We start from the raw sequence: 14,182 nt of genomic DNA, 5'->3' as shown, positions 1-14,182 counted from the left end.
GCTAGCATCCTTGGTCTGGTCAGCTTTAGCACATTATTTTATTCCCTGCTTAGGGCTGGAAAAAAATCTTCTTTGGAGGGAGTAGCAATGAAAAGAAGCCTGCAAAGACTTAGGGCTGGAAAAAAACATCTCTGGAGTAGCAATGAAAAAATCCTGCAAGCCAGGAAGATTGTTAGCACCTCATTGGGGCTGGGGGGAAAAGCTTTGGGTGGAAAAAAGCTACATTTGGAGTATAAGATGCACCCAAATTTTCAGCCTCTTTTGGGTGGGAATATGCATCTTATACTGTATTCCCAAAATTACTGTAATATACATAATACACATGTTATACAGTACTTAACAAACTAATTCAAAAAATTGAAAGAAGGAAGCAATGGAAGAGCGCAGAAACTGAACAGAACTGAAGAAAAGGTAAAGCAGAATGAACGAAACGCTTGGAAATATTGTGGCAAAGAAATGTGTGCATTTCTCCCTTTCGGCATCCGCCATGCGACTCTCCACTATGGGACATCAGCAGCTCTACCAGAGCCACCCCAGGAAATTTGGGCAGGGCTCGCGCTCCTGCAGCGTATGTTCCAAATGGCAATGGATTGATTCGCAAGGACGGCCTTCACATGTATCGCCAGTGCATCCGTCAGTACACCAAGGACATCGGCTTCCTTAAGTTGGATTAATTCTACAGTAATTGTACAGGCAGTAGGGAAAGCGAGTAGAATGCTTGGCTGCATAGCCAGAGGTATAACAAGCAGGAAGAGGGAGATTGTGATCCCGCTGTATAGAGCGCAGGCGAGACCACATTTGGAATACTGTGTTCAGTTCTGGGGACCTCACCTACAAAAAGATATTGACAAAATTGAACGCTACAAAAATGCTGGAAGGTCTTAAACATAAAACATATCAGGAAAGACTTAATGAACTAAATCTGTATAGTCTGGAGGACAGAAGGGAAAGGGGGGGGAACATGATCAAAACATTTAAATATGCTAAAAGGTTAAATAAGGTTCAGGAGGGAAGTGTTTTTAATAGGAAAGTGAACACAAGAACAAGGGGCCACACTCTGAGGTTAGTTGGGGGAAAGATCAGAAGCAACCTGAGAAAATATTATTTTACTGAAAGAGTAGTAGATGCTTGGAACAAACTTCCAGCAGACATGGTTGGTAAATCCACAGTAACTGAATTTAAACATGCCTGGGATAAACATATATTCATCCTAAGATAAAATACAGGAAATAGTTTAAGGGCAGACTAGATGGACCATGAGGTCTTTTTCTGCCATCAATGTTCTATGTTTCTATATAATAGTTGAAGACGAAGACATAGGAAGAGGTTGGCACACCTGTTGGACAGGGCTGGATAAGAGTCATCAAGACTTCTACTCAGCAATGGGCTACAAGCCGGAACGCTAAATTGCGCTCGCTGCAGCAGCTCCTAAGTTCTTGCGGGACCAGTGCGATTTTGCTGCTGCACCTATGGAGGTAGCAAAATTGCGCCCATGTTTCAGCGAGGTTTTACCTGTGGTTCCGTGCGCGATTTTGCTACCTTCTCAGGTGCAGCAGCAAAATCACACTGGTCCCACAAGAACTTAGGAGCCGCCGCGGCGAGCACAATTTAGCGTTCCGGCTCGTGCCCCATCGCTGCTTCTACTGTGCAACTGTATAGAACAGCTGTGTTCTTTCCAATGTTGGCAGTGTTTCCTATTTATATGTTACAATCACCATAATTCCAGCCATATTGACATGTCATCTATCTGTAGCATATCTATGAAAATCTATTTTGGGTGGCTCCTAAATTTAAAAAAATAACGTTAAAATCCTATTAGCAGCATCTTCCCACTCTCTTTTTAAAGAAAGCAGCTGCATGAATGCTGGAACTGATGAAACTAGAAATAGTGAAGGTGAGCCTAAGATGACCCTGCCATTACAAGGCAGGTTATTTATTTATTTATTCCTTTATTCATTTGTCCAATACACAAATAACATAGGAAGAAAAATAGACATCTGGTAATATATATAAGGGTAAACGTGAACTTAGAGGAGAGGATATATGAAAGGAAGAGAATATATATGATAGGTGAAAGAAAGGAAAGACAATTGGACAGGGGACGAAAGGCACATCAGTGCACTTATGTATGCCCCTTACTGGCCTCTTAGGAACCTGGAGAGGTCAATTGTGGAGAGTCTAAGGGAGAAATGTTGGGGGTTAGGGGTTGACACAATTGAGTCCGGTAATGAGTTCCATGCTTCGATAACTCAATTGTTGAAATCATATTTTTTACAGTCAAGTTTGGAGCGGTTCGTATTAAGTTTGAATCTGTTGCGTGCTCTTGTGTTGTTGCGGTTGAAGTTGAAGTAGTCATTGACTGGTAGGACGTTGCAGCATATGATCTTGTGGGCAATACTCAAATCGTGTTTTAGGCATCGTAGGTCTAGGCTTTCTAGGCCCAGGATTGTTAGTCTATTTTCGTAGGATGTTCTGTTTCGAGTGGAGCAGCGAAGTGCTCTTCTGGTGAAATATCTTTGGATATTTTCAAGGGTGTTGATGTCTGAGATGTGGTATGGGTTCCAGACAGATGAGCAGTAGTCTAGGATGGGTCTGGCAAAAGTTTTGTAGGCTCTTGTGAATAGTGTGAGATTGCCTGAGCAGAAGCTGCGTAGGATCAGGTTAACAACTCTAGAAGCTTTTTTGGCGATATTGTTGCAGTAGGCTTTAGCACTTAGGTAATTCGATATTAGTATTCCAAGGCCTTTTACTGAGTGTGGGTTGGCAGTGAGAGATTGTTTATTCAGTTCATATGTGCGGTTTGTATTCTTTTTGCCGATGTGGAGGGTAGAGCATTTGTTGGTTGATATTTGAAGTTGCCAGGTGTTAGACCAGTCTGAGACAAAGTCCAGGTCTTTTTGGAGAGTGAGTGTGTTGTCAGTGGTGTTGAAAAGTTTCACATCGTCGGCAAAAAGAACACAGTTGCTTTCGATATGGTCACAGAGGTCATTAATGTAGAGAATGAATTAAGAGACACCACGACAAAGTAGACACAAATAAAAAATGTAACTTTTTAATTTTTCCACACACATATTTTTCCTGGTGGCTTTTTTTTTTTCCAAAGTCAAAGAATAACTCAAAGGGTAACTCAAAAAGAAACACTTCTCCCTCTCTCTCTCTCTATCTTTCCAGAGAGAAGAAATCTTATATAAGATACCATATATTTGTCCTACTGCGATGGAGTTTCTGTAAACGAATGAATTGTGTCTGGGTATGAAGCAGGCAACTCAATCTTTATTGATAAACAAAACCAATTAGCCATTTACGCTTTGGCATTATAAGTTTGCTCTATCGGTTTGTTCTTTCCAAATGATTCTTTGATTTAGTTTTCTGCAGAAAAAGAAAATACAGTGAAGGGGAATTAAATTACCTAAAAGTTAGTAAATCTTCACAAGTATTCCTTACTTAATAAAAGGCATGCAACATATTTTATGATTTCCGCATTCATTCAACAAAGCTGTGGTGTTTGTAATTGGGTATATAAAGCCATTCATCTCCTCATGCTGTCTTTTAGCTGAGTGAGCCCCAAAGCATTGTCCATTCTGTTACTGCTGCTGAGATCTGATCAGCATCTTTATAGTTTATCAGCCTTGGGGTTCAATTTTGTTTTGGATGCTTTTATAAATGAGCACAATCACTGGTGAATCTGTTCTTCCCAGATTGCAAAGAGAAAAATTGTGTGAAGAACTTTAGTAGATTACCATGTCACTGAGGATGAAGTACAAGCATAAGGCATCAAAAGTCATCTTAGAGATTATTCTAGAGGATGTACATTTTCGGTTTTTATTTCACTAAAATTAGATGATTGCCTTAGTTATTATTGTTTTTGAAGCCACATTCTATCCTCAGGCTAGGTGTATGATCAATGCGCTATCCAGAAAAATCAATTGTTTCCAAAGCACCATTTATTTAAGAAATAGAAAAGGAGAAAATGGGAACAATATATAGGAATATGAAGTTGATATGTTTGCTTGTTTTTTTTAATCTTGTTAGGAATAGACTTGTTTAGTAAAGTCTTTTAAGAAGCTACAGAATAGTAATTAATTATTTGTTGTCACCATGAAAAGGGGCTCAGAAAGTGGTAGAATGAAATCTACTGGTAGATTAAGTCTGTGCAGAATTTAAGATTGAAACACCAAAAAAAAAAGCAGTTTTAAATATACCTTGCCTGCAGCTCTATAATTGCATCCTTGCTGACATATGAATTTGGGAAAAGATGCATATGGTTGAAGGGGTTACAGACTTGGTGCTATATTCCTGAGCCAGTTTTGTGTAGTGGTTAAAGCATCAGGCTAAAAGCCGTGAGGCTATATGTTCTAGTCTGGCCTTAGATACAAAGCCAACTGATTGGTCTTGGGTCAGTTACTTTTTCCCAGCCCTAGGAAAGAATCAATAGCAAACCAGTGGAACAGCTTGCCTACGAAGGTTGTGAGAGCGCCAACACTTGAGACTGTCAAGAAGAGATTGGGCAGCCATTTGTCTGAAATGGTGTGGGGTGGGATGGACTAGATGACCTACAAGGTCCCTTCCAACTCTAGTAATCAATCAAAATCACATCTGAAAACTCTTGTCAAGAAAACTGCCCCTGGTCCAAACAATCTCTGAAAATATGGCATGATTAAATAGGAAAAAAATCCACCATCCCTTAAAATTCAAATCACAGCAAGATGGTAAAAATATCTATAAAATTTATAATAGAAGTTGGTGAGTATTAAAAAAATAATCCCTGATTTTAACCTTGTTTATTATCAGGATCATAGTAGCAAAATGGATGGTCATATAAATTGTATGAATGAATGAATGAATGAATGAATGAATGAATGAATGAATGAATGAATGAATGAATGGTGTATTTACAAATTTAAAATAAATAATGATACTACTAATAAAAGGCCATAGTTGGCTTTATGTTAATATCTTGTCATTTGTTTCTTTTTCATGTTTAACTAGCTGGCTTTAACACATTCTTTGTGGATAGTTTAAGATTTTTTAAAATTATAATTCCTGATCTGTAGCAAATTAATGCAAATTAATAGAAGCATACCTTGTAAAATGATTTCCTGTCCTACTTCTTTTCTTTTCCGTTCCTTTTTCTTTTCTTGTCCTTTGGCTCTTCTCATTACATCATCATCATCATCATCATCATCATCATCATCATCATCATATCTAATAGATTTTAGAATCTAAGATAGATCATGAAAACTGACTGGATCTGCGTGGAAAGGAACCAGCTGTGGCTTAACTTTAACAAGAAAGAGTAATTCTGATATTTTGGGTCACCTGGATCTGGAGAAATCTCAACGGGGGATCACTCCCCCAGAGTTATTGTACAATTTAGGGATCTTCCTGGATTTGCTATTTTTGCCTAAGGAGAGGTAGCAGCTATGCCTAGGCAGATCTTTGCACAAATTCTTCTTGAGAGCCTTTTAGAAACTGCCCAGTTTCTGCAGTTTTCTGTTGCCCCCTTCTTCCCATTTTCTGGCTTAGTTTGTTAAATATTGTGTAATATGTGTTTTATGTGTAATATAGCATCATGGAATAGACCTTTTAGGTCAGAGGTTAATTATTTAATGTTACTACTCATCACTGATAGTAATATGTCTCCCATCAATTGTTTTAGTCTAAGCTTGTGTGATATGTATGATACTTACCAGGGGTGAAATTCAACTGGTTCTGACAGGTTCTAAAGAACCGGTAGCAGAAATTTTGAGTAGTTCAGACAACTGGCAAATACCACTTCTGACTGGCTCCAGAGTGGGGTGGGAATGGAGATTTTGCAGTAACCCTTCCCCTACCATGCCCACCAAGCCATGCCACCCCCACAGAACTGGTAGTAAAAAAATGGATATCACCACTGATACATACCTATACCATGGATTATGCCTAGGGGTGGATTCTAACTTACCTCACTGCTGGTTCACTTCTTTCCATGCTGCCTAGGTGTGCCTGCAGTGTATGTTTGTGCTTGCACATACACAATGCGTGCACAGAAGCAAAAAACATCTTCCAAGCATGTGCAGAATAAAAAACAAGATGGCGCCACCAAGAGAGCCAGTTCAGGGGTGTGGCCAGTCGGCCATTGCTGCCGGTTCGGTGAATGGGTGAAAGTTCCAGCTACCGGTTCTATATACCGTATTTTTCGCTCCATAAGACGCAGTTTTTTTCCTCCCAAAGTAGGATGAAAAATCAGCGGCGTCTTATGGAGCGAAGCTGCAGGCAGGGAGGGGGGGGAGGCGCTGGAGCAGAGGGGGGCGGCAATATACTCACCAAAAGTGTCCCGCCTCTGTCGCCGCCTCTCCTCTTCCCAACCCTGAAGAGAGCCGCGCCTTTCGGCCTCCGGGAGTGCTGGGCCAAGGGACGCCTCCACCGCGCAGGTTTAGGAGGCGGAGCGGCACCGGAGGAGCGTTGGCGGTTCTGAGCCTTTGGGAAGGCTACGGGAATCGCTTCAGGAGGCGGGGAGGTCTCGAAGCACCGTTCACCGTGTCTTCGCCTCCGCGCGCCGCCTCCGCCCGGCCGAAAACAAAACGGCTCCAAAAGTCGGCCGGGCTCCCGGGAGGCGGTGCGTGACTGTTTCCTCTTCGCTGCAGAGCCACATGGAGGCGAAGACACGGTGCCCAGCCACGCTCCGCCTCCCGGGAGCCCAGCCGATTTTTGGAGCCGTTTTGTTTTCAGCTGGGCTCCCGGGAGGCGGAGCGTGGCCGGGCACCGTGTCTTCGCCTCCGTGTGGCTCTGCAGCGAAGAGGAAACAGTCGCGCACCACCTCCCGGGAGCCCGGCCGACTTTTGGAGCCGTTTTGTTTTCGGCCGGGCGGAGGCAGCTCGCGGAGGCGAAGACACGGTACCCGGCCATGCTCCGCCTCCCGGGAGCCCAGCTGAAAACAAAACGGCTCCAAAAATCGGCTGGGCTCCCGGGAGGCGGTGCGCGACTGTTTCCTCTTCGCTGCAGAGCTGTCGGGAAGAGGCGAAGACAACGGCGCCCTCCACTCTCTCTCCCTCTCTCTCTCTTTTTCTCTCTGTTGCCGGCGTGGTGAACGAGAGAGAAAGAGAGAGAGAAAGAAAGGATGGGAGAAAGAATGAGAAAGAAAGCGAGAAAGTAAGCAAGAGAGAAAGACAGGGAAAGAAAGCAAGAGAAAGAGAAAGAGAGGGGGGAAGAAGGGGGAGGGAAAGACATAGAGGGAGGGAAGGAGGGAGAGAGAAAGAACAAAAAAGAGGGAGGAAGGAAGAGAGAAAGGAAGAGGGATGGAGAGAGAGGGAATGAAAGATGAAGGAAGGGAGAGAGAAAGGGGGAGGGAGAGATAGAAAGGAGGGAGAAGGGGGTAGTTAGGGAGAGGGAAAAGGAAGGGCTTGGAGAAAGGCAGGGGGAAAGAAAGATAGAAAGGAAAGAGGGAGGGAGAGATAGAAAGGAAAAAGGGAGGGAGGAAAGAGGGAGGGAGAGATAGAAAGGAAAGAGGGAGGGAGAGATAGAAAGGAAAGAGGGAGGGAAAGATAGAAAGAAAAGAGGGAGGGAGAGATAGAAAGGAAAGAGGGAGGGAGGAAAGAGGGAGGAAGACATAGAAAGGATAGAATTATGGATGCAAGAACTTGCTCATGTGTGATAGCTACTTTTTGGCTCAAAATATTTTTGTTCTATTTTCCTCCTCTAAAATCTAGGTGCGTCTTATCAGCAGGTGCGTCTTATAGAGCGAAAAATACGGTAATTGGTCCAAACCAGCAGGAACCCACCTCTGATCACGCCTTGAGATTTTGGAATAAAAGAGTAAGTTTGAAGATTAGTAATAGTTATTATGATAATAATATAAGTTTTATTACTTATCGGAGTACTTAATTGTCTACAAATGTTAGCCATTGATGTACTATAAAAGCAGGAAAATGTATACAACATCAAAATAAAAAAAATTGTTACAGAATGGGGAAAAGTAAGGATTTTGTTTTCATTGTTTTCATTTGCTGCAAGGTATATTTTCATTTTTTTTAGCTTCTAGTCCTATTCCTAGAACATACATGAAGGTCATCTGCATTTAAACTTGGATAAACATATATCCATCCTAAGATAAAATACAGAAAATAGTATAAGGGCAGACTAGATGGACCATGAGGTCTTTTTCTGCCGTCAGACTTCTATGTTTCTATGTTTCTATTTTTATACTCCCTAATTTAGTTCCAAAATATGGGCTCTCACCCTGAACAAGGATATATCTGGAAAGTCTGGGTGGAGAGAAGAATTATGGCTGAAATTCTACACTTTACTTACTGCTTGGTATTAACTTAAAAGAAAAGCTTCAAAGAAACTCTTAAATATTTCTGGCCGGCAGTCAAAGAAAACCCTCTTAAATTTTACATGATTTAGTGAAGTCTAATTAAGCAATTTTTTGAAACCAACTTCGCTTCAGTTGTAATTGATATAGGTCTGATCTGTCTTATCAAACATCCATCTTTTTCTCTTTAACAGGCTCATAGATGGAAGGGAAAATCCAGCTCAGAATCCCCAGACTAAAGCAGGATGTGAAAACTTTGATTGTCTGTGGTCACAGGACCTAAATAGGAAACTATCTGCTACCCCTTAATGATTTTCCTCTTTGTCCAAAGACATTAATTACATTTTGCAATTATTTCTGCTGTTGGGGTTTTTTTTCTTCCTAATTTGGGAGAAATGTCATCTAGACATATACTTATGGCGTGAAAACTTTAAAAAATCCATCCTTACCAGAAAAAATCCATCCTTGACCAGAAAGTTTTTGTTCTTTCATGTTGCTATAAAAGATCAATCCATAAAATAACTATGAAGGGAAAAAAATATGTCCCAAGGAGTGCAATTGGTGTATTGAAGAAAATCCTTTGAAACTAGGAATTATTCATTTACATGGATAAATAAAATCACCCTCATATAAGTCTCTTTTGACTTTATACTTAAGATCATGGCATAGTGTTAGGCAGGAAGATTTAAATCCTAAGGGACGAGTTCATAAATGCTCCCATTCAAAATACAGTGGTACCTCTACTTAAGAACTTAATTCGTTCTGTGACCAGGTTCTTAAGTAGAAAAGTTTGCAAGAAGAAGCAATTTTTCCCATATGAATCAATGTAAAAGCAAATAATGTGCGTGATTGGGGAAACCAAAGGGAGGGTGGAGGCCCTTTTCCTCCCAGGAGATTCCTAGAGAGGCTCCATGGAGGCTTCTCCCCACCTTTTCCAGTCCTGTTTCCTCCCAGGAGATTCCTAGAGAGGCCCCATGGAGGCTTCTCCCTGCCTTTTCCAGTTACAGTTTCAGAGGCTCAGGTTTGTAAGTGGAAAATGGTTCTTGAGAAGAGGCAAAAAAAATCTTAAACACCCAGTTCTTATCTAGAAAAGTTCGTAAGTAGAGGCGTTCTTAGGTAGAGGTACCACTGTACTAAGGATGATTCTGCATAAGGCCCTTGAGATAATTCAGAAGCAGCTCTAGCACTTTATGATCCAATACAAACTGCGTTTGAGTGTTGCGCTACTTTATTTCTTATTCAGCTTATCTTTTCCTTGAAACACTATGGCTCGGGGCAGTTCGTGGGCAATTTGTAGTCCACTTCCTCATTCACAGGAACTTGTACCAGGGTTTCCAAGGAGGTGGTGTCGATATTGAGGGACTTGAAGGAGGTTTTTAACGTATCTTTGTATTGCTTCTGTCCCCCATGCGATTGCTTTCCTTTAGACAGCTCACCATAGAGAAGCTGCTTAGGGATGCGATGGTCTGGCATCCTAGTAATACGGCCTGCCCAGCAGGTCTGGGCTTTCATCATCAGGGTGATCATAATCAACCAATATGGTGCATACTGATCCACCATGGCTGCCAGACATCTGAAGCCAGAAGAACATTCATAGCAGGAAAGAAGCAAGCACTGCGCAAAGCCAGAGCTGCAAATGCTGTGACAACGGTGCCCACACATGTCTGGCCAACATATGGGAGAACATTTCATGCCCATATAGGCCTTACCAGCTGTTGTGGTTAGCTCTGGCCCAGCTCCTGCCCCAAGGACTGTGGATGTGGGGTAGACATCCACATGCCGCAGGCCTGGTTTGCTCCCGGTGGAATCTGCTGATGAAGGCTCCTCTGACCAAGAAGACATGAGTGACAGGGAGGAGGAGAGTGTGGCAGACAGCTCAGAAGGAGATCAATTATCTATCTCCTCCCTGGATTCGGAACAAGAGTTAATGATACAGCCACGCATGCGGACAGCAATGCATAGGCAGCAACAACTGAGAGATTATTATCAAAGAAAATGAGGCCACCTGTGGTTGGGTGGGGCTGTAGTAATTAGCGAGGCTGCTATAAATAGCAGCCTGTGGGTTTGGCCATTGTGGAGGATTATCTGATCGTTGTGTTTCGTGCCTGCCTTGCTGACTTTGACCTTGGTGTGTTGCTTTTTCCCCACTTTGAAACTAAAGCAGAGCAAAGGGTGTTTCACTTTGTGAAAGAAGAAGGACTGTGAATTGCCTCACAGCTGCAAGCTAAGTATCTCAGAACTGATAAGGGACTTGTACCAATTACCAGTTTGTTTGGAGACGAGTCCTCTTTGCTATACAAAAAGAGGGCTTAGTTTAAGTGAATTTTCATTATAAAGAACACTGTTTTGAATTTTCAAATGTGTGTGTGTTTGAAATTTGTACCTATGAATTTTCGGGAGGATTCTACCAGAGAGCTCGACAGAACACCAGCCACCTGCAGACACATCGCGTACAGCTAACAACCTATTAGATGTCAAGGTCCTCTTTGAACTCAGAGATTGTATGTTTGATCATATAGAGAGACACATATGTGTCCTTTATAATATGTCAGTATCCATTTTTATGTGATCAATTTACTATTTCAAATATATCTTTGTACCTGATCAATACCACATCTATATTAAAACTCTCTACAGCTGCTTAGGGGCTAGGATTTCTACAATTATTCAGAATTATTTCCATATAAATATTTTGTATAGCATCATAATTGTGGCATTTTTTTTTCCTCAGATTAAGACCAAGTGACAAAATATAGAATGAATGCCACCTCATATATTAGTAACACTATTACCTTTCCTCCATCCAATCCCAATTGGAGTGGATATTGTGACATCATTGTTTGTCAACTGCTATTGAAAAATATAAAGTGTACTTGAGATCAAGGGAACTAACTAAGCTGAGAAAGTTAGCACCACAACCAGTAGCCTTTCTTTATTACTGTTTCTTAAGAACAAAGAACCAGTTGATATAATAGAAGTCTAGAAAGAATTAGATGAAGCAAGAAGAGCTTTTAAAAATATTAGAAAGAAGAAGTTGGATCTATATGCAGAGAATGGGATACAAAATATTTATATTACATTTTATAAACTGACAATGTGATCCTCTATATTTATTCCCAAAAGAAAGTCCCATGGAGTTATATTCAACCAACAGAAGCAACACTCTTCTCTGTTTTGTTGTTTTTAATGAGGTGTATCATCTGTTTTCGTAAAGAAAAGAAAAACGTAAAAGTCTCTTAGGAAAAATAAAAATGAATGCACAGAGCTAGACATGATGACGAGGCGGTTGAATAACCAAGAAGAATCAGAATTTTATAAAATTTGGGATAAGGTCTATACCTGGGTGAACAAAAGAAATTCTCAATGAATTTAAAAATATTTAAATTTACCATTTTGAAATGTGCATAAATAGAGATATGTAATAGAAGTTTTTATCCCTCTGAATTGATCTAATCAACAAAAGTTTTTCCTTATATTATGGAGACTTCTATTTTGAGCGAAGCAATTGTAGCTCCTCTTTGTGTTATGTGTTTTGTCTGGTTTCTTTATGTTTGTATGTGATGTGTTGTTATTTTTGAAAATAATAATAATTAAAAAAAATTTAAAGGAAAAATAAAACTTCAATTTTTCATCTTACCTAAGATTGGGGAATGTCATTTTTTTCATTGTCTCATAGGCCGGTGATGGTGAGCCTATGGCATGCGTGCCACAGGTGTCACACAGAGCCATATCTGCCAGCATGGGAACTGTTAAGCATGCAGTTCAAGTTACTAGGGAAAAGTCAAAAGTTGTAGATTTTGCATATTCTTCACTGATTGGTTGGCCGCTTGGTGCTAAAATTGTATCAATGTCAAAGTTGCCTGTTGCTGGGGCTGGTTTATACAAATACTGTGTTTTGCGGTTTTTGCTTCCGAGGACCTCAGAACTTGTGATATAGGAACTGTTAGTGAGTATTGCTCCTGTCAGCTAATAAACAGAGTTAATTGTTTACTGAGATTCCGAGTTATTACAGGAACCATTGTCGTAGATCAGCTCCAGTGTGCATGCATTCGCTGACCAGCTAGGTTTTGGTTGGCCATGCCCATCTCCCCTCTGAGGACACTCTAGCAGCCCATTTGCAAGGGTGTTTCTGGCATCCGAAGGCTTCTGTGGGGGGGACCATTTCTGCCTCTGGTGGCTGAGGAGGTCAAAAAACAAGCCTTCCGATCCCACCAGAAGGCAACAAATGGACCATTTCCAGCCTCCGGAGGGCCTTTGGGAGGGAGGCTGAAAAACAGGTCCACAGGGCCATCGCATGCCAAAAATGGGGGGAGTGCAGGTGAGTCACGCACACATGTACAGGAAGCAGGACGCATTGAATTATTGGTGTGGGAACACACAAGCGTAACCTTCCCACATGACACCCGCTTTTGGCACACAATGATTAGCCATCACTGTCATGGGCCTTCATTCCTATTATCTCCCACCTCAACACAAACCGCACATTTAAATGCCTATATAAATGCAGTTTCTCACAAAATATATCTTTTAAAATTAATTAATATTGATTGCCATGATTTTATTTTAAATGCACTTTGAAAAATTAATTGTTCTTCATTAGATGAGAGGTGTTCCTCAAACATTCAGGAAGTAGGAAAGAAAGTTCTCAATTCTGACCCATTCTTTAGTATTGGAGAATAAATCATTTACATTTAATATTCAAATATGTGCAGATTAGTTCCCTCAGTCTTACCAGGTAATGTTTAGGCTGGGAGAACAACTTCTAGACCAATACATATCTGGATAGAGTTGAGCACCAGTGCCTATTAATTTCATAAACACTGTAGTTCTCCCCATATTAGAAACACGAATTCCTGGGCATTGTCCATACACAGAGAATTCTAAAATAGCAAGAGAATAGTTCTAGCCTAAAGGTTTGTTGGTGTTTTGATTTCCTTCTGATGCTTAGTTTCATAAGTGCCAGGCATATTTCCAGGAGGAATCATCTACTTTATCATTCTTCCACCTGCTTGAAAAAAAAAAGTTTACCTTCTTTGAAGTAGGCCTCGGAGGCAAAAAGCATTAGGAAAAACTCAAGCGTTATAAGAAAAGTTATAGCACAAATTGTCTTGTTGAGGATTTTTCTTCAAAATTAAGTCAGGCAGGCAGGAGGTGTTCAATGATAGCTTGGAAGAATGGGAAATAAAGTCAGGTTTACATTTGATATTGAGTGTCAAATTGTACCATTCTAGTAACTATCTGTCCATCTATTGACATTATTTTCTTATTAGAAAATAATAAAATACTAATACAGCAAATCTAAGTGAAACACTGACATTTATCTCCAAGTATTTTAGGAGTACTGAATTGGAATATCAAAATGTGACAACTTGGTCACTGGCTCATTTCATAGGTCCAATGCATTTTTCTACTGAGTATAGGCAGCAACAAAACCCTAGATTTTAAATCTACACGGGTTGCAGACAATATTCAAGGTGCCCATACAGAAAAATAGGCATTCTTTTCTGAAAGGAAGAAAGATGAATATGCTAGTGTTGATTTTGCCCTTGGAAGGTGTAATTGCCCTTGGAAGATGTAGTTGTAACTGATAAGGCCTCACTTATCAGTTCCAGTTGGAAACGTATCATTTAATTATCTAAATTATTGGCCACTGAAATCCAATGTTTTTTAAAAGGGGAGGACGACGATATAACAACATTTTGTGTGTATGTTTTTTTTTAATTATGGGTTTTTAGATATTTTTAAATATTAGATTTGTTATTGTACACTGTTTTTATTACTGCTGTGAGCTGCCCCGAGTCTACGGAGAGGGGCGGCATACAAATCTAATAAACAATAACAATAACAATAACAATAACAATAACAATAACAATAACAATGACAATGACA

General features: G+C 40.6%; 1 pseudogene; it reads left to right on the top strand.

Moving 5' to 3' along the window:
* Positions 1 to 502: 502 nt before the first annotated feature.
* LOC139165870 (small ribosomal subunit protein uS14-like) lies at positions 503 to 674 on the top strand (annotated as a pseudogene).
* The last annotated feature ends 13,508 nt before the right edge of the window (positions 675 to 14,182 follow it).

Source organism: Erythrolamprus reginae, chromosome 3 (genome assembly GCF_031021105.1).
Source record: "Erythrolamprus reginae isolate rEryReg1 chromosome 3, rEryReg1.hap1, whole genome shotgun sequence".
Lineage (NCBI taxonomy): Eukaryota > Metazoa > Chordata > Lepidosauria > Squamata > Dipsadidae > Erythrolamprus > Erythrolamprus reginae.
This window is presented reverse-complemented; position numbering and strand designations above follow the sequence as displayed.